The sequence below is a fragment of the Linepithema humile genome, chromosome 6, assembly GCF_040581485.1.
Source record: "Linepithema humile isolate Giens D197 chromosome 6, Lhum_UNIL_v1.0, whole genome shotgun sequence".
NCBI classification, from domain to species: Eukaryota; Metazoa; Arthropoda; class Insecta; order Hymenoptera; family Formicidae; genus Linepithema; species Linepithema humile.
Window position 1 is genome coordinate 16,605,228 of NC_090133.1, and position 19,709 is coordinate 16,624,936.

The 19,709-nt window shown below is 37.0% G+C and overlaps 1 protein-coding gene and 2 long non-coding RNA genes across 11 annotated transcripts in view; 2 read left to right on the forward strand and 1 right to left on the reverse strand.

Annotated features, from left to right (window-relative positions):
- Window positions 1–19,709, reverse strand: part of zfh2 (Zn finger homeodomain 2) — a 363,357-nt gene that overhangs the window by 272,147 nt on the left and 71,501 nt on the right. For all 9 annotated transcript variants that reach the window (XR_010890763.1, XM_012375086.2, XM_012375085.2 and 6 more), the window contains one exon: window positions 13,923–13,987. The gene's annotated coding sequence lies outside the window, so the exon portion shown is untranslated. The remainder of the gene's footprint in view (window positions 1–13,922; window positions 13,988–19,709) is intronic.
- LOC137000515 (uncharacterized) overlaps window positions 1–19,709 on the forward strand; it is a 140,885-nt gene that overhangs the window by 97,973 nt on the left and 23,203 nt on the right. The window lies entirely within an intron of this gene.
- Window positions 4,459–6,107, forward strand: LOC137000517 (uncharacterized). Its single transcript, XR_010890781.1, has 2 exons — window positions 4,459–5,163; window positions 5,249–6,107. It is a non-coding gene; the product is annotated as an uncharacterized lncRNA (long non-coding RNA).

Consider the following 19,709-nt stretch of genomic DNA (forward strand, 5'->3'; position numbering starts at 1 on the left):
CCCTTTCTTCGAGTTTATCCATTTTTATAGACCGCTTTTTCGAAGGCGAGAACATATTTCCCTGTTGCGTAATGCACTAAAAATAAACGATCGTATTTGCGTTAACTAAATAATTTTTACACAACAGACCACTTCGCGACGGAAGAACACGCGACGGGATAGCAATCTAATCAGATCGATTCAAAAGTAAAAGTCCACGTAACAGAGCCAGCCGAGTGGACCGATCGAATTGGATCCCAGTAAGTTTTACAGCCTTCGACGAGTATAACATAAGATCGCGACGCGTGTAACAACACGAGAGGTCGAGACCACCACTCACATCGAAGTCGAGGGATGACGACAGTAGTAGTGGACTTTTCTCTATCCTGATAGCGGGCACTCCGTTCATTCCGTTCCTCACCCTCACCTTGCGAGGGTATCTTTTAACACCGGCAACATCGCCACTCCACTCTCTCCTTTTCTCTCACTCTAACTTTCCCTGTGTTTCCCCCTTCGACTTCTATCTTCCACCTACTCGACCTCCAACCGCACGAACCGTAGTAGTATAGCACAGGCAACCGTGAATGGGAACCACGTGTTCCTCTTTCTCTCTATCTCTCTTTCACTCCTCCTGCTTCGACTCGGCTCAATGCCACCGAAAGCCTGCGGATTCCACACGTCACAACCTTTTCGACGCACGATCCACACGTACGTTCGAGAGAATCGCGCGCGATCATAGTAGTAACGTCCGAAATCAGCGATATGCCGGCTTTAAAGGACGACCGTGAGACACGCTTTACAATTCGGAATAATGATGCTTCACTGAATTCCTACGTTTGTTATTATTACAATGCACCGAATGCTTTTCAATTTCCGAATTCTGTCGTAAAAAAAAAGAATAGAAGTTTGGAATGTGCACAGATAAAAGAACTACATCACAGCATGCGTCAAATATGTTTAAAGATCAATAAACACATAAACAAAAATCAATATAAAGATTTAAATGTGTTTTTATGTTATTTATATGTGATTTATATGTGTTAAATGTGATTTATATGTGTTTTTAAAGATTTAAATATTTTCCACATTTTTATAATAATATAACCTATTAATAATTAACATAACCTATACTACCTATTATAAAACAAATAAACGTAATCGTGTAATTAATTAAATTTAGAAACATCGCAATATTAACGACATATAAATTCTTCGTTCTTAAATTATATACATTTTTCCGTGATGTATGTAAATAATGTCATAATCCACTCGTAAAAAGGGCACTAGTAAAAAAAAGTAAATGCAAATAAAACATAACGCTTTTACTGTGTATCTCGTTTCACAAGTATTCATGAAAATATGAGAAGATTCTCGTGGCAATGATTCAATTACGGCGTTCCGAAAGGAAAAACAAACTTGGTCCTGCAATGAGAAACTGGGGCAGAAGGGCTAGACAAAAGAGCATTGTGGTGAATCTCGTGAGCAGGAAACCGTCAGCACCCTAAACAAGGGCCGAAAGAAGGCGAAAGAAAAGAGATTAACGAATTCGGGAGCACCCTAGCATTTTTACGGTCGATTACGATGACCGCTTTGTCTCGCAACCGCCCCCGGAGAGGAAACTACGAACAGAAGTAAGTAAAATAACAGAGATCTAGATTCGGGATAAATCTACACTCTTCGCCGTCTACATGTCATAGGAAAGTAAAATTTATATAAATCATCTAGAAATGTAAGTTTTATCTTTTTTAATACCAATTTTTATGATAAAAATGAGAAAAAAAAAAAACAGAAAGATTATTTAATGTTTAAACTCAAACTTTTGCTTTAATGTCTAAGAATTAATATCTAATGTCTAATTTTGCAATAGTTTTGATACAAAATTTTTATAAATGTTAAAAATTAAATTCGTTGTTGCAATAAATTTTCCTACCGCAGGTAGGAGCAAAAAAAAAACAAAGTTTGACGAAGGCGAAGAGCCTTCTCGTAAAGAGTAATTTGCTCGCATAAATTTTAAAATGTCTTATACAATAGGAGAAACTGATACCTGCTCTTATTTGTTCCTAAATCTATCCTAACAATTTCTATTCTCCAATTTTCTACGTACAAATTCCTATTTATAGTCCATCAAATTGCCTTTTCACTTGCCATAAGTTGGCGGTTTTTGTTTGAAATCGAAGGAAGAACTAATTTTAATAGATTTGGAGCAGTCCCTTCTGACAAAAATAAAACTTGAAAAATATAGCGCATAAAAGTGACAAAGCGAAACAATAGGCCGCATGAGTTTTCACACGGCACGTATTCCGGTATGCCAGGGCAGTTAGCCATAGAACAGCATTAGGGGGGTTACGTTCTTTCAAAGTAAAAAGACCGGTCAACGCGCAGCAAAAAGTGACCAAGACAAGTACGTTACAGCATTAATTAATTCCTTTTCCCTTCCCAGTCTCACGATTCAAAAAGAAATCTGGACAGCTGATGAGCATCCTCGGACATCTTTCAATGGGAGATACGGATGTGTCGCGTTATAAAGGCGCCCAATAAACGATTGTGTTATGTTTAATTATTCCGTGCGCAAAGAACGGCTAGCCATTCATTGTTATTGTAATTTCCTGTACAGAGCGGAGAATATTAATTTGCATATAACTGAATGAGAAAATCACGAAGTTCAGTGCCGCAAAAGGGTGAAGACTATTGTTCGGCAAGTTTGTAATTAACTATTTTTAAGTTTGCGATACGACTAGCGTTACCTATCGTTCGCACAAGGACGGTCAAACATCTAATCAGTGTTTGCTAATTTATCGTCCGTTTTAAACAAAAATTAATTTTAAGATTTGTTCACGTCTCAACCTACTCGCTCCAGTATGCTTCATAGTATTACGTTACGTATATTATAAATCGGAGCATATTAGGGCATGCAACACGAACAAATCTTTAGACAACAAAAACGTGATGTCTTTCAAGAAGAAACAATCTAATAGAAAAATGTACATATCAACAAAGTTTTTTGTCAAACAAGCTTAGACAAGCGAGATAAGCTAGGAATATTCACACTGCGTGAAAAGAAAACAGAGGTGTAGAAATACCTAATGAATGCTTTTGACAATTCTGACAATTCTATTTCTAATTTCTCAAACATTTTTAAATTAAAAAATAGTGAAAAAATTGGAATAAATAATAATATATTATTTTAACTTTAAATACTTTTTAACTTGTTTTTATTAGCACTATTGAGACACTACTGTGTCTCAATGAATTTTCTAACGGCAAGAATACTGTTCGCAGGTTTTGCCAATGCCTTACGAGAAAAACAAAAGTGGACAGGTATCAAACTCAGGTCTCTCCAGCTTGCTAAGTTGCGCCAGCCCTACGCCACTTACGTGGCCATTTTAACTTTAAATACATTATCTATAATTGTATTTATTGTTCTGTAATTATTCTGTAATCTGTAATTATTGTAAAAGATTAGACAAGCACGAAACGTACTTTCAGCTGCCTTCCGCTTTTTCGATACAATCAGCTGCCTTCCGATTTTTCGATGAAAAGGTGAATATATATACGTGATACAAATATATAAATACATATACAAATATATAAATGTGAACGATATATACGTGAGCGATTGTGGCGTGAAAAGAAAAAAATATTTCAATGCAATTCAGGCTCTCTGCATTAGACATAGTTTGACAGTTAATTCCTTGAAAGAGCGATATCTAGAATCTTTTTTCTCATCCTTCATCTCTCATTCATTCTGCCCTCTTCTCTCTCTTTCTTTTTGCCACCTTTATATATTCAACACAATCTATTGACAGCAATACTGTTTCTCACTGCATTCTCACGGTATTCACAAAGAGACCGTCCACGAGAGAGATTATGTGCCCTTCGATTAAAGAATTTGAAACTTTTTGGGGTGAGCTATTGTATCTAAAATTCAGAAAAGATCTTTGTAGATCTTTAGATCTGCATCCCTTTTTACCACCTACGCGAAAACACCTGCAAAGCCATTCAATTGGCTAAATAAATGAAATACGAGATTTCCCTTACGAGAGGTTTCCTTTACAACAGGTTTGGACGAATATTCAATCTCTTCTAAAATCGTTGCTTATTTAGGGACGTTGAAAACAGCAGGTAACTTATTGTTAGATATTTTTGACCAATGAGATGTAATTTTCACAGATACCAGTAGCCATATTGCAGATTAAGATTTTAAAAGGAACGCCTTTTTTTAACAGAAAGCAGTAAAGCAACCATAGCAGTAATTCATAACAAGAGTACAATAATATAATAAACTAATACAATAAACTAATACAATAAAAAATTGTTAATGTTACATTTTTAACTAATAAAGTACATTGTACATTCGGCACGGATTTCTTGCTGTAATTCTAAGTCTTTTATTTAACGAGTTGATTTATTAATCGTATGAGTCTTTTTCCAATTTAATAAAAATAAGTTTAAGAAGATTGATAATTGGTGGTATATTGGTGTAAGTTATTCCATTGATTTATATTGTATAATTCTCACAAATGTTTAATTTATAAAATGTAAATTTAAAAAAATTCAAGATCTTCTAGGTTCTACATAAAATAAAAAAAAAAAAAAAAGAATTTTCTATTAATTTATTTATAATATAAGATTGTATTTCTGGTAAAATCTCTAACTTTTATTTTTAATAAAATAAAAATAAATAAAAGTTATTGTTGCTTAGAATGTAACGTAAAATATTATGGTGCACGGAATATGTGCCGCGAAGCACATATGTGTTTTATGGAATAAATATCAGTGATATAACGTGACGAACATTTATAAACCATAGAAGGAACCATATACTCGGAATAACTAGTTGGCAACAGTTCGACCATTCTCGATCCAGAAATGTAAAATACGACTTGGTCGCAACTCGACGATTTGCGCACGACAAATGTCCCAAGATAATCCAATCCCAAGATAACGCGCATGCGTCAAAAGAGGCTTCACTTCATCCATTTTTGGTATTCATAAACTAAAGTTGCCCTAGACGCCTCAGAAACCTTGAGAATATTGTTATTCAACAAGAAAAAGGTTGGAGGCGTCGTAACCGTCAGTTGTGTCGGAACCTTCCTAAGAGTTAGTCGGTGTCTCATAGATCGGAATTTTGTTTTACGGGTGATACGTTACGTCGGATCGCGAAATGTGAATAACGAGTGGCCGGTAAGCACATTGTCATGCTAATCACGCCGCGGAATCTATCGCGGAGTCTTCAGCGATCCTCTTTCTCTTTCTTTTTATAATCTAGGTAGGGTAAAGAATCAAGGACTCCAGAATGGACAAAGGCGCGACCGGACCTTCTCGAGATCAGAGTAAAGAGTGATTTTTATATTTTATACAAAACATAGGGGAAAAAATACGAAAGAACTAGATGGAACGAGAGGATAAAAATAGACTAATATTTAATTTTTGTGATTTTAGATGAGAATTTGCATATAATAAAAACTTATATGTGTAATTTGTTTAAAAATGTAAATGTATATAATAATATAAATCTAAAACATGTTTTTCATTCCATTAATATTAATTCAAAAAATTGTTAATGCTTTTTTCTTTATGGTCTTTTTTAATATAATAAAAAAATACGAATTTTTGATTAATTTGATTTTTAATCAGATAAAAAAATTTGTGATAGCTTGTCGTAACGTACAAATATTCTATCTTAACTACTATTTCTACTTTTTTACTTTCAATATATGTACGATCCATTGGATTCCCGGGGTTCGCAGTTTTGGCAGATAAACCGTAATGATGAACTGCAAGTAAGTCCGATCTTATTTACGACACATACGTTCTGCCAAGCGCAGGAGAAAATGCCGCAATGAACGGACATTTCGTCCATGTTCGTCGTACGAAAAGTAGAAAGAAAGTTTAAAGTATAGCAACGATTAAACGAATGTCAGCGACGATCGGTTATTCACCGTGACGCAAGCAAGAAGGAAGAGAGAGAGAGAGAGAGAGAGAGAAGAGAAGAAAAAGAAAGAAAAGAAAAAGAATTGCATCAATGACGATAGCAATCTTTCGAACAAATATCCGAATCATCACAACGTCCAGTCTAAAGCAAACAAAACTTAGGGACTTGGTTCTACGTTAAACATTCCTAAAAACTTCTTTTCGGTAAAAATAATTTCCAGCTAAATTCGATAAAAGTTCTTAACAAATTTGAAAACCGTAACTCATTTAATAAATTGAACAATTAAAGGACAAGTTAGAAGTGTTGCTAAACAAAACAAAACAAAACAAAAAAAAAAAAAAAAAAAATGGCACAACTCCTCACAGGAGCTAATGTTTAGAGGCCAATGCTAGAAAGAAGATTAGAAATTCCTGTCCTTAAGTGAGGCGACGAATGAATCCTAAAAATTCCTTTCAATCTGCTTCTTTTAACCAATCTGTTTCGGACAGGTGAAAATATTCCTATTCAATTCTTTTATGCGAGGGTTTATGTACGGAGTTAGGTTCCGAATTTTCAAAGGTGAATATACGAAATAACAAAAGAGTCTCTCCCACCAGTCATGAGAAGTCTATTTTCACCAAGTTGTTTAGGACGGACAATACATTTAACTAAATATATTAACAACTTTAAGAAAAAATGTGTATAAAAAAATAAAGAGACGGTAAGATATCAATCGTGATGTGACTGACCGCAAAACTATTTCGGGTAATTTCTTTGTTCTTTTCTAAAAATGATACGTCTCTACCTGCAGCAAAGGTATGTGGAAACTAATAAATGAAAAATTTGTAAAATGCACGATGCCAGGTGCAGGTGAGGAGGATTTTCTTTGATTCATTGTTGCTCAGTTTATATAGGTTCGACCCAGCTCTGCAGATTGTATACTATAGATTCTATACTTGTTTGTTTACGAATGACTGATTGTGATTTTAAAAGGTGGTTTAATGTATTTTCATGGGCAACTTTCAGTGTGTGAGATCGTACCTTTTTCCTCATCAAGGTTATTTTCCGTGGTTTCGAAGTTTAGATACAAAAAATGAGCCTGAATCAACTTATGAAAAGAATAGAATGTCGGAAAAGAATATTAGAAAAAAAAATAATAAAAGAAACAAATATTTTTAATTCCAAAACGAAATCTTCATTTTTATATGTACAAAAAAAATATGAAAATTTATGTGCACGATTCATACGCAAGTACATTTTGTTATTATTATAATGTAATATTATATTGATTTAAAGGGGAGAAGGGCTATCTGATGCTTCCAAGAAAGACGAATATATGTAAAAATGCAAACTTTAAAATGTTAAAAGTTCTTAGTAATTTCGTGATATTCAATCTCGACGTATTTTATGTTTAGCCTTTCAATCGGCATTCTACAATTGAGAAGACGGTTGTTACTATATTGAAAGTTGCCGTCGTAAAAGAGCACATCGCGAAAGTCTAATGGCGCGTTGAATGATGATGCAGTTAAGCAGCGAGACTGATTTTCGATTTGCAAAATGATAACGCAATCTACATCATGCTGGATACATTTCCGCGCCGACGAAACAGTTATTGCTCGGCCGAGGAAATCGATCGTTGATTGCTCATTACACGCGTGTTCTGGAAATGGCTGTGGATGTACGTGCGATTATTTGCGAGCGCACGCGAGTGCAAGCGCCGCAGGTGTATACATCTCGGGAAATGGCAGTACAAATAAAACGGAGTGGACAGTGTTGGTCTCGTAATTAGACTGGTCATAATTGCAGCACTATGCTACGAGTAAATGGCTCGTAACGTTCAAGCGTATGAAACATTGATATTGCCATTAAGTTGTTCTGTGATATGAATAAAGAGGAAGAGAATGTGGGAATAGCACCGTAACGATGACAGATCGCGATCGGATAACTTTGTTACATACAAGGGATAGGTTTTCGCCTTCAAGCGACATTCTCAATCAGAAACAAAGAGAATGCAAAAAGCGTGTTCTTCAGCATTACGCATTCGTATATGTTCTATCGTAACAAATTAGAAAATCAGAAACATGTTAAACAAAACATATTTCGAAATTTCATTTAAGATCAATAACAGTTATATAAAAAAATGTGTATTAGCAATAATCAGAATAATTGCTCTTTTATGTGAAATGTAAAAGATATGCTTACTACGTAATAATAATATCAGTAGTAGTATACTAAATTAAGTAAAATATAAATATGAGACATTTATGATGCAAAACATAGCAAAAATTTATATGTTGGAGAAATTTTCTTTTTGACTTGAAGCTTAATTTGTTATTGATTGTAAATTATATTCATTCATTTCAAATTTCTATAAATAAAATAAAACAATTTTTAAGTAATGTATATTATTATTATTACGCATTATTGAACAAGCGAGAGAACGAGATAAGAGAGAAAATTAAATGATTCATATATCTATGTAAATTGTGAGAGAACGAAACCGGGCAACATTATAGAACTATAAAGCAGTTTATCGCTAGAAAGAAAGAAATCCACGAAGTAAAGACGGTTGCTTTCGCGTGAGTTTACCCAAGGCAAGGCGGCACGAAGATCCTGTCGGAGCTTGAAGTCCCTGGGCTAGCCGCGGATCGTCCGACCAATCTGAGCTAATTGGCCTCCATAGGTAATTACGCGCAATTAGGAGTAGGCCGACCGCGCCTTCTCTCTCAAACTTTCATCCTTTGCGCTATTCTCCTCTCTTTCTCTCGCCCTCTGTCTCTCTTTCTCCCGTTGGGCCCTTCGTGCTGCTTCTTTTATCGATGACTAAACCTATATAGGGACGACATGGGTTGGTGGAAGAAAGACAACCAGCTGGTCAGAGAGGAATAAGGATGGAGAACGAGGGAAGAAATAGAGTGACAAAGAAAGAACAGGGTGAGAGGCAGAAAAGAAAAGCAAGGGGAGACAGAGAGATCGCCGCCAGGTACACAAATTATCTGGCGACGAAAAAACAACGGAAGAGCAATTAAATAATGCTACGTCGCCACGTAGTAGCATTTTCTACCGCCCTTTGCTTGTACCGGGTGTCCCAATCATCTTGAGCACACTGATGCAAATATTCATTAATAATTTATGAATTTATGAAGTAATTTAAGGCAAGATTTTATCGCAGTAAATATATATTGTCTTCAAATCATACATGAATAGAATAGAACAATAAAAATTAAAATTATACTGTACGTAAATTTTAATCAAAGACAATTTTATGATAATTTAAATAATTGCTTCTTAATTTCTTCTCTCAGTTATTTATCAAATATTGCTCATTCAAAACATTCGCTATACGATCGCGCATTATAGTAAGAATAGATAAATATAAAATGATGTAGCATAACAAGAAATAGATCGTTATCGAAGGGTCACCCGTTACGAGGACACCATAGCTACATCATAAGACACTATGTGTGGTGGTTAGTGTGTGCCGATGCATTAGAGCAACCTGGCTCATTACCGCTGGCACAATTAAGGCCCAATTTCGTGGGCATAATGGCCGCCAATCTGGCTGCACAAAAAGCCCGTGGTTGCTCTCAAGACGAGCCGGAACCATGCCGCCGTCTCTGCCTAATAACCGACAAAATTCACCGTTCGGCTTCTCCGACCACTACAAATCTAGTTTCCTAACACGAGAGAAATCACAACTGTAGTCGCAACGTAAAATTAGAAGACGGAGAATCAAATTCCATGGAAAAACTTCTCGACTGACTAATAAGATTGTATTAAATGTCCGATAATTTTTAAGTGCATTAGTGCTGTGTGCTCGCTTGTCTAGTAAGCAAATAAATATAACACATTATCACACAAGATGTTTATAAATATTTAATATTGGTTGGAAGAGAATTTAACAATGTCCATTAAATTTTTCTCAATAACATAAGATATATCTGACATATCTCAATTAAAATAAAACTCTTTTGACTGTTCTATAAACTGTTTCGTAACATTTCCAAAATTTTCTCAACTTAACTTTGCAACCAGGTGCAATACTAAAATATTATTAAAACATTTTTTCACCGATTTATTTACGATGCTAAACTGAAATATAAGATTCTGGTATTTTTTCTCACTCAATGCTTTAGTACGAAACTACTTTTATCGCTTAACAGTCGCGTTTTCTGCGTCCGTGAGCGCGCAAGCATTCGAGAATCACCCGTGCTCGTTGGAAAATTCCTTTCGCCGGCCAACCCGCGTAAATCTATCGGCGGTGTAGAATTGAGAGAATCGACGACGAAATATTCGAAAACTGAGGCCACGCGGAGGAAGGGCGGGGGTGCAACGCGGCAGCAGCTTGGATCGGACAATAGCCGACAATGGGATCGCATCCGATTTTTGCATGCCAATTTCGCGCCCGGCATTGTGCCGTAGACAATGCACCAATAATTACGCTAAACGGCGACCATTCATACGCCCATTCGGCCGGATTCAAACCGGCCTTTCCGTATCCATTATAGTCGCGCGGCGCAAATAATCGCTCCGATGCGCGCCGCTTCCACTTTTTCGCGGCGTGTCGCACAGGTAGCGTCGAACATTGATTTGGTACTGCGATGGGAGTACATTTGCTTTCGAGCAGTTTCAAAAATTCGAAACAGTTGGCACGTGTGTGAATAACTTTCGTGCGAGTTTTACTTTTTATCTTTTGTGTGTTACGCAAACAATTGCAAAAATGCATAGATTTTTTATTTCTCCATTCAGCTATAAATTTTGACGGGTTTCAAGTGGATTTCTCTTCGAAAGGATTTTGCATTCATAATTTCTTTAATTTTTTATATTAAATTATTAATTATTAAAATAATGAAAAAATGGATTATAATACTCAATATGCTACAAACATTCTTTACACATTTTGTACTAAATTATTGAAAAATTTATATTTATTATTATTTTCGTACCTTTTGATTTTTCTAGTCATGCAAATTCGCAAATTTTGCAGTAATTGCAGTAAATGGAATTCATTCGCAGGAAGGATTCAAATCGCCCTTTCATTCCCATTATGAACGGATTGCGCAAATAATCGTTTCACCATACGCTTCAGATTTTTTATCGAATGAATATAATAATCGATTTGCACTGTTTCGCTACAGGCTACTTTAGATCGTACATATTTGTGACTTTATAAAAGAATATATGGAATCGAAAAGCAAGGTTTATTTAGTGTAATTCGTATTATTTTAAAAACCCGCGTATTTAATTTATAGAATAGCGTAAATAAAAAAAAATGCAAAAATAATATTCTTCAAAATGAGATAAAATTGGGTTGAAAAATATCATTTCTGCATCTTGAAACGCAATTTTAATAAAAGAAATTCCGGAGCTAAAAAATTTTAATTATGGAATCGAAAAGCAAGGTTTATTTAGTGTAATTCGTATTATTTAAAAAACCCGCGTATTTAATTTATAGAATAGCATAAATAAAAAAAAATGCAAAAATAATATTCTTCAAAATGAGATAAAATTGGGTTGAAAAATATCATTTCTGCATCTTGAAACGCAATTTTAATAAAAGAAATTCCGGAGCTAAAAAATTTTAATTATGGAATCGAAAAGCAAGGTTTATTTAGTGTAATTCGTATTATTTAAAAAACCCGCGTATTTAATTTATAGAATAGCATAAATAAAAAAAAATGCAAAAATAATATTCTTCAAAGTGAGATAAAATTGGGTTGAAAAATATCATTTCTGCATCTTGAAACGCAATTTTAATAAAAGAAATTCCGGAGCTGAAAAATTTTAATTATTAATTGAGCGTTACTTTTCTTTCAAGTTTCGCGCAAACTATATGACCGTTCTCGAGAAGCTAAAGACACAAAGTACATCCTGGAACGACGTTCCTCGAGCGAAGCATGCAGCGTGTCATCTCGTGCATGCACACGAGAATCGGATGCGGTTAGGAAAGGACAGAAGAGAACAGCGCGCTGTGCAAATCGGATTTCCTTTCGTTAAACTTCGTTCGTAACGGCTTTCCCTCCTTTGCCTCTCTCTATCTTCCCTCCTCTCGCTTTTCTCTTACCTTTTTCTCGAATGGTTTCTCGACAAGCGTGTTGTCCCTCTCTGTTCGCATCGCGCACGCTTTTCTCTTTCCTCTTGCATCTCGTTAGATGCACTCGCGGAGGAAGAAAGTCCACAAAGGAAGTCGGAATGCATCCAGCTTACGGATGTTGAACGAGAAGAAGAGATGAGAGAGATGCAGGGCAGCGAAGGAGGAAGCGAAAAAGAGAAATCCCTTTACCTCTCCCCTTCGTTCCCGCGCGCAAGTCGCCGTAGAGAAGGGGCAGAGGTGTGAGCCGTGGTGCACAGGGCTAACCGGTCGTTTATTATGCATCGAAATGCCAGCAACGATGCCACGCGAGTGGACAGGACGTTGTAAACGCTCCGCAAAAATGAAGTAACGGCCGGCGCTCTCTGAGTGATTCCGCGTCGCTCCGGGGCACCGCGCGTGTGGTGGGGCTCCCCCTCTCTCTTTCTCATTCTTCGTCTTGCTCTATCCTCTTCGAGAGGTAAGGATGACGCGCACGGAGTCCTTTTCTATTCGGTTGGAATTAGATATAATAGCCGCGGCGCAGAATCGCTTATTGTATTCGTTAAATCAGTCTTGAGAACCGGTCGACGCTCGTTCCGATCGAAGAACGGGCGCGAACGTGATCTTTAATTGTAATCTGCTGCGGAGAAACGTGACCTAGTATTGATAGCAAATTTTCCCGAGCGAGCAAACATATCGTAAAATGATAAAGTTATCGATTTTAAGATTTATGTTAATTTATCATTTATATTAATGTATATCAATACCGATATCTTTAATCTTAAATATATTTTCTTGTAAATTATCACAAAATTATTTATATCAAATGCAATAAAAGAAACACCATTTAACGATATAACAGAACAATATATATATCACATAAACTCGTATCCGTCCATTTTTTATATTACAAAAATTATAATCACTATCTGTGAGTAAAATAAGAGAGAGAGGAGAGAGGGATTTCTCTTTTCCACTAATTTCATAGTTAAAGGCAATAATGTCGGTATAATTAATATATAGAATGCAATTAATAGCAAATGACGTCGAGTGTTGGTTTCCTGAATAAAACATGAACGATTTTTCAATACGGATTATGGTCATTCATGTATGTGGCTGTGTTCACAAAATCTTCGAATTTATCAACCATTTATTTTATAGTATAGTACTTCTGCATCACCCTTTCGATTGAGCGCACGGCGCAGCGAAACAGCTCCCTTCCCTACGTGTAAAATTACGTTTAATAGGTACAGTACTACTTTAATGGATATACTAACAGACTATATTTTCCGAGTACCTTGCACTCTTATACTTCGCCCCAGGATCCATTTTTCTTTTGTTTCGACGATACATATCTTTTCTGCGAGCGAGCGAGTACGCCAAGATGTATTTTAAACGTTTCTATTGTCTGCGATAAAAGGTAACGTGGAATCGTGACAATAAAAGCAAGCATAAATGCGAGGAAATTTGTGTCAAAATTCGCACTAAACGAACCGCTAATTGTTTGCAATTAATTTTTTCGAATTACGACGATTTTTACGATTACTTTAAGAACACGGAACACGATCGGATATCAATATGTGTCTTTTTTAAAGCGCTCAGTGGCGACATAGTTTCTCTTATCCGGTAACACATTTCGCGTTCGGTTTAATGCATTATCGGCATTGTCGTTCGTATAACCTTTCGCGATCACAATCTGGCACGTAGCTTTACTATTGCGTACCCGTTTAAGAGTAAGACCACCTTGATTGGCAGTGACAGATACGCGGATAGTCTTTCCAATGGTGTTCGAATCGATCTGACGCGAAAGATAACCGCACGTAAGCGCGTGTATAGATATATGAAATAGAATAGGTGTGTCAATACAAGCGAGTAATTACTTCGATTGCCAAGTTAAATAATTATCGCCTAGAATGGGGGGGGGGGGACGCCTATGTTGGTTAATCAATGACTCACCGTTCTGCGACCAGCATGACCTTCATCCCACGGGCTTCTGCTGACGTCACATCCTTCACCCGAGTCTAAAACGCAAAAAAATTTGCATTAAACAGCGACGTCAAATTCAAAAGAAAACGGAGGCTGAATAAATTTGCACGCGCGAGATGTCTCGCACGCGCACCAGATCTTTTATCTATAAATTTAATCATGCGAGAAACGGAAAATAAATATAACGCGCTCTGCGCGCACGCGAAACTCTTGTAAAAACACGAAAGACAATGAAGCTCTCTTGTCTTTTTTGACATGTAGCCACTTATTTATGTTCGTCGTAAAAAATATTTATATTTTCGCTTCTCGTTTAAAAATGTATCCATATTTTTAGCGTGCAAATAATTCAAGTCTATTACAGATGTACGTATAAAATGTATATATTAAAAAAAAATACATATATATATATATATATATTTTTTATATTTAGCAAAATAAAATAAAAAAATGTTGAAGCGAGATTTAATCATATGAAGACTCGCGTGTGTGTATATATATCTTATCAAATATAAAGTTTCTCATGAATATCTGGTGCATTAAAAAATAAATTTATGGCCAGAAATTGAATCCAATGCAATTTCGGAAAACTCAATTTTCGATATTCTAAATGCGAAAAAATATATCTTCTGCTAAGTTTCACATTTCGCCAGGAATAAATTATTTCTCCGGTATTCATATCGAAGTTTAAACTCGCCAGAATTATACTGGTTTCAATTAACTCCTACGATAAATAATATTCAGATACTAAATACAAAAAGACGATATACTTTAAAGCTCTTTTTGCAACTTATACACCACTCTTTTTAGCGGCTCATTTCATTGTATCTCAAACACGAACGAGATCACTTCGATCATCACGTGGTCTCGTCGGCGCTCGCGTTTTTATGAACTACCGCAGTTAATTATCCCGCCGTCAATAAAAACGATATTAATTTTCCGCGATTTATCGGTCGACGAGCAACATCGATGCGCCTGGTGTGTGCCCACATACCCGTCGTCGTGAGAGTCACAGAAGAAAAATCCGGTCAAGCGCCGACGCAACCACGTATGCGTATCAACGATTTAGTTGGCGGTCATTCGATGAGCGCATTCTATAATTAGTATCCGAACGCGGGGGAATTTTTATTTTCGTTTAAACTTGAACGTCCTTGTCGGCGAGCATCGTCGTCGACTATTCGCTTTGTCTCTCCTCTCCTCTCTTTTGAGAGTTGAGTGCCGCCACCTTGACGCTCGATTCGGCCGGTTCGACAATAATTATTAACGTCGGACTTATTTTTTCCCTAGCACCGTCCTTGTCGACCCACGGGAATAAGATCGTCCGCGCCGCATCCGCGGACACTAATTCTTCGACACGACGTCGGACAGTTAAAAAAACGCGGATTATAAATAAATTTACAGCCTGGCGCCGCAACGCATAGGCGTTTACGCGTCTGACATCTGGCGCTTTTCTGCTTAAATTTCACGGCTTAAACGGAGAAAGAGGATCGTAAAGTATGTTAATGAGATGATCATTTGATGACGAATCAAAGCTCTTTCAAAAAATAAAAAATAGCGACATATAGCGACTTTTTTATTGACGCCTCTTTATTGTGAAATATGGAATGCTAATACATTCGACATATAAAAATCGCACAAGTAGTTTTGCTTCAATAAAATTTTAATTTGTAAATTAATAAAAAAAATGTTGAATACTTGCTCTCAATTTCAAATTAGCTAAAAAACTTGTCGGTCGAAGGAGAATACAATAAATTTGATTATGCATGCGATGATTTCAATTATTATAAGGCGAAAGTAATTTTTGCTTTCAACATCAATTTTATATCATACATAAGACTTCATTACTGTGCGAACACGCTTCGACTTAAACTGTCAGGGTATAAATTTTCCTCCCTACATCATAGTTCAGCGAGTAAGGAAAAGAAAAGAAGAAAGGCGGACGAAAAGCGAAGAAAGAATGGCGGACAATAACTTGGACGCAGTGTATTACTGAGTCTGCTTAAGTTAATTGGAAGTAAAATGAGAGAAAGGTCCGAGGAATCACAGATTCTTCTTGTGCCGCGTCCTTCGTTCTTTCCTTCACCATCCTGTGTCCCGGGCTCCTCCTTCCTCTCCACTTCGCCTTCCCGGCGTTCTCTCACTTATTTGCGCTTCCCTGTGTTTGTTTAATCAGACACAAGGCTCAGTCTTCATTACTCGCACTAATTTATCTGGGTTGTCGTCCGACTCCTTCTGGCCTCCGTGTCTGGACGTTTTCGACCCTTGTACAATACATACGTGAAAGACAACCGTAATGTAGCGAAGAATCCGCCCCGCTTTAATTTGCACGAGTAAGTGCAAGTACGCGATCCTTTTTTTAACATAATTACACGAGCAATAAATAAAATGCCTGCACTGTCTCTTCTGATAAAGGAAATGCAATTATCTAAATTTACTTTTAAAAAAATACTTATATTGCTCTTAATATTTTTTTTTAAATATGCGATTTTATAAAATTTATTTTTAAAATATATTATATAAAATGTTATGCAAAATTTTAGAGAAAAGATCTTTTTTCAAATAAAAAAAAATGATATAAATATTGAATATATATATGTATATCTCGGTTATAATTATACAATTATTAAAATTAAGAAACTCGCATTCCACAAATAAGAATGTTTAGTTGAGCTTTGAATCTGCCACGAGATATTGGTATGGTAAAAATAAAATTCGCATGGAATTAACTTGATAACCAAGGAATTGATGAATCGAAGATCCGTGACGCGTCTTCACGCGAAGGACAAAAGAAATTCGAAGGGAGTAGTAGGAGTAGTGTCGAATTGGGGACTCCTGGATATCGACGGCAATATTCGTTAAGTCCTGCTAAGACCCTGTATGCGATGTAGTCCGTTCATTCGAATTGCCAAGTCTCTATCTTCCTTGCCTTTCGCCGTTTTCTACTACGTTGGTCCTTCTTCTTATCCGCTGAATGAGGGCCTCATGGAGGTGGCGATCGTTTCTTTCTCTACTGTCTTTCTCATTCTTGCGAATGAGCCTAGGACGCCTCCTCGCTGGCGGATCAGCGCGTCAATAGGGTGTTTGTTTAATTTGCGGATTCGCTGGCTTGTGTCTCCGCAAAAGAGAGCTGTCTGTTCAGTGCGACTCAACTTTTTCTTATAGCAGCGTTTCATATTCTGATATATTCTTTAATTTCTTCTCGCGATAAAACTAAATAAATATGATGTATAATTTTTTTATTCTGGGAGATTGCAATATATTGTCTCATCAATGATATAAAATGTTTTATGATAGAAATATAATTAAGTAACTTTCACTTATAATGTGACATGTTATTCCGTAACAACTCCAATATTCCACAGAATGCTTCATGTATAAAAATGAGGCAATAAAATTAATGTCGACTATTATAAAATGTGTGACATTATGAAATAAGTCAAGTCACGGCGATTACGAAGAGACGGTTAACGTAATTTCTGTCAATTTCCATGCACATAAATAAAGCATACGAAATCAGAATTCTAAGCGATAGAGATCCTTTGGTTAGACGAAAGATTACGTAAAGGATAGTACCATCCTTTTACTAGCGAAGTCGGAGAACCCTCACGAGTTCGTCTCATTAAGCTTCCGCTCGTAAATGTACGAGAAGATATTTGAAGAATCTAGAGCAAACGTTGGTATTTTTCGAAACGTCGAGCAAGACATTTCTAGCAAATTTCGGTCGTTGCTTAAATGCTTCTTATCAGGAGAGAATTATAATGCCTAAGCGTATTTCTTGGTAAAACTATCTTGGTAATTCATAAAAATTTATTTTTCTTATTTTTCTTAAATAATTTAGAGCATAGTAAACATCGTGGAACAAGATTTGAGAAAACACAAATCTAAAATATATTAAGAATCGCATCTACAAATAATAAAATCCAAATTTGTAATTATAATTACAATTAATAACAAAATCAAATCCGTTGTAAAAATAAAAATGACATCCTTTATCAGCGAAAAGGGAGATAGAAAAAAAAGGGGTGAAAGTAGAAACCCCAGTTTCACAAGATCGCATCGCATTATTTAAATTCATCATCCATCCGTCCTACTGCCGTCGGGATTCGTTGGATTAATTCTCAGCCCGTCCAAATCTCTTTCTCTCTCTCTCCTTCTCATTGAGTTCGGGGTAATGGGGGTCGTTATTGCAGCGCAATGTAACGGCCTAAGGGTCATTGTTCAACCGTTTTTGGGGTTCGAGCAATGACCAGTTCCGCCGCGCATGAGAACGGACTGAAACAAAAGCTGACAAACCTGTTGGAAACAATCGGGCATGGTTCACCCTAGCTCGGGCCAGCTTATGGCTCACGGGGGGGGGATGAACAGTTGGGTGACTTTTTTTCGTCTCTAAGAGGAACACCCATTGTGCAACATTGGCAACATGTGTGCCTCCGTGTCGTCACGACGAGAAATCGGCTGATCATTGCTGTGTCATGATTTAGGAGCACGCGTTAGTTGAAGAAAATCGTTCAAGTTATTACAAGACGCAATCTAACAGCGGCAAGTGTCAGTGCGTATATATTATTAAAAAAAATTAATAAATAAAAATGATATTATTCATAAGATAGAATATTTAAAACCCGATAATCGAACTCGCAATTTTAAATTGAAAATGCAAGTTTGAATTAAAAATTAAAGCCATCTTTTCAGAAATAGCCACCTGTCATTTCCCCTTCCCTTTCCTTAAAAAGAAACTAATGAATAAAACTAATCAATGACATCTTTCTGTTAAACCAGTAACGTGAAAATCGATTAGAAAAAGACGCGACGAAGCATTTTTACAAATTCTCCACTTGTGTGACAGTATTATGGTCAGTGCGGCATATAGCGAAATCTTAGTTAATTTCCTTCGTGGTCATCCTTCTCTGCCAACTCCTATCACTCTCGGTCTTCCTCCCCTTCGCCGAAGAAGACGTTCCATATGTCAGAACTCTTTCTTTCACGGAGGAAAGCGAAAAGCAGAGACGGAACGTGAGAAAACGAGCCATAAAACGAGCCATAACTGCAACGAGAGCGCGAAAGAGAGGAAAGGCGGAGTTGACGGTTGTCGCGAGAGGGGCAAAGAGTAGCCGATAAATTACACAACAATCTCTTTTTTTTTTTTTTTTTTTGAAAAACATCTCTTTGACAGTGTGCCATTTTCTAATCATCGCGATACGCATAAAGAGTCGTGTCCAATCCGTCTAATCCGACAACGTTAAGAAACTTAAGTGCAGTTCTTTCTCTTATCCTTTCCCCGTTTTCCTCTTCCCTCCCTAACCCCCGAGCTTCCCCCAGCCGCCCTCACACCGATTCTCCCGGCTTTTCCTCTCGCAGTGGGAGTTCAGGAGAGAGTGTGAGACTGCGGCTAAGGCGACCATGAAGGAATAGAAGAACGGCGGAAGGTGGCTTGACCGAGGGTGGGCTCGGGGGCAAGCGGGGAGAACGGCGGGGTTGGTCAGTGCTCCTTACTTAGAGGGTGGCGAGTCTGTTCTTAATTAACGCTCGCCTCTTTTGCTGCACACCCCCTCACCACCGTGCTGCCGTAATGAGGCTCCTCGGGTGCGGGCGTGTGTGTGCGCGAGCGACCGTGTACGTACTCGGCCGCGCGGACGACGGTGTGAGTGACCTAGATGAGACGCGCCCCCGTCTAGCTAATTCTTTTCTTCCGCGCTGACCACTAAAGTAAGTAGATGGCCACATACGAGGAGAGAACGCGCGTCGGTGTGCGTGCGGCATACG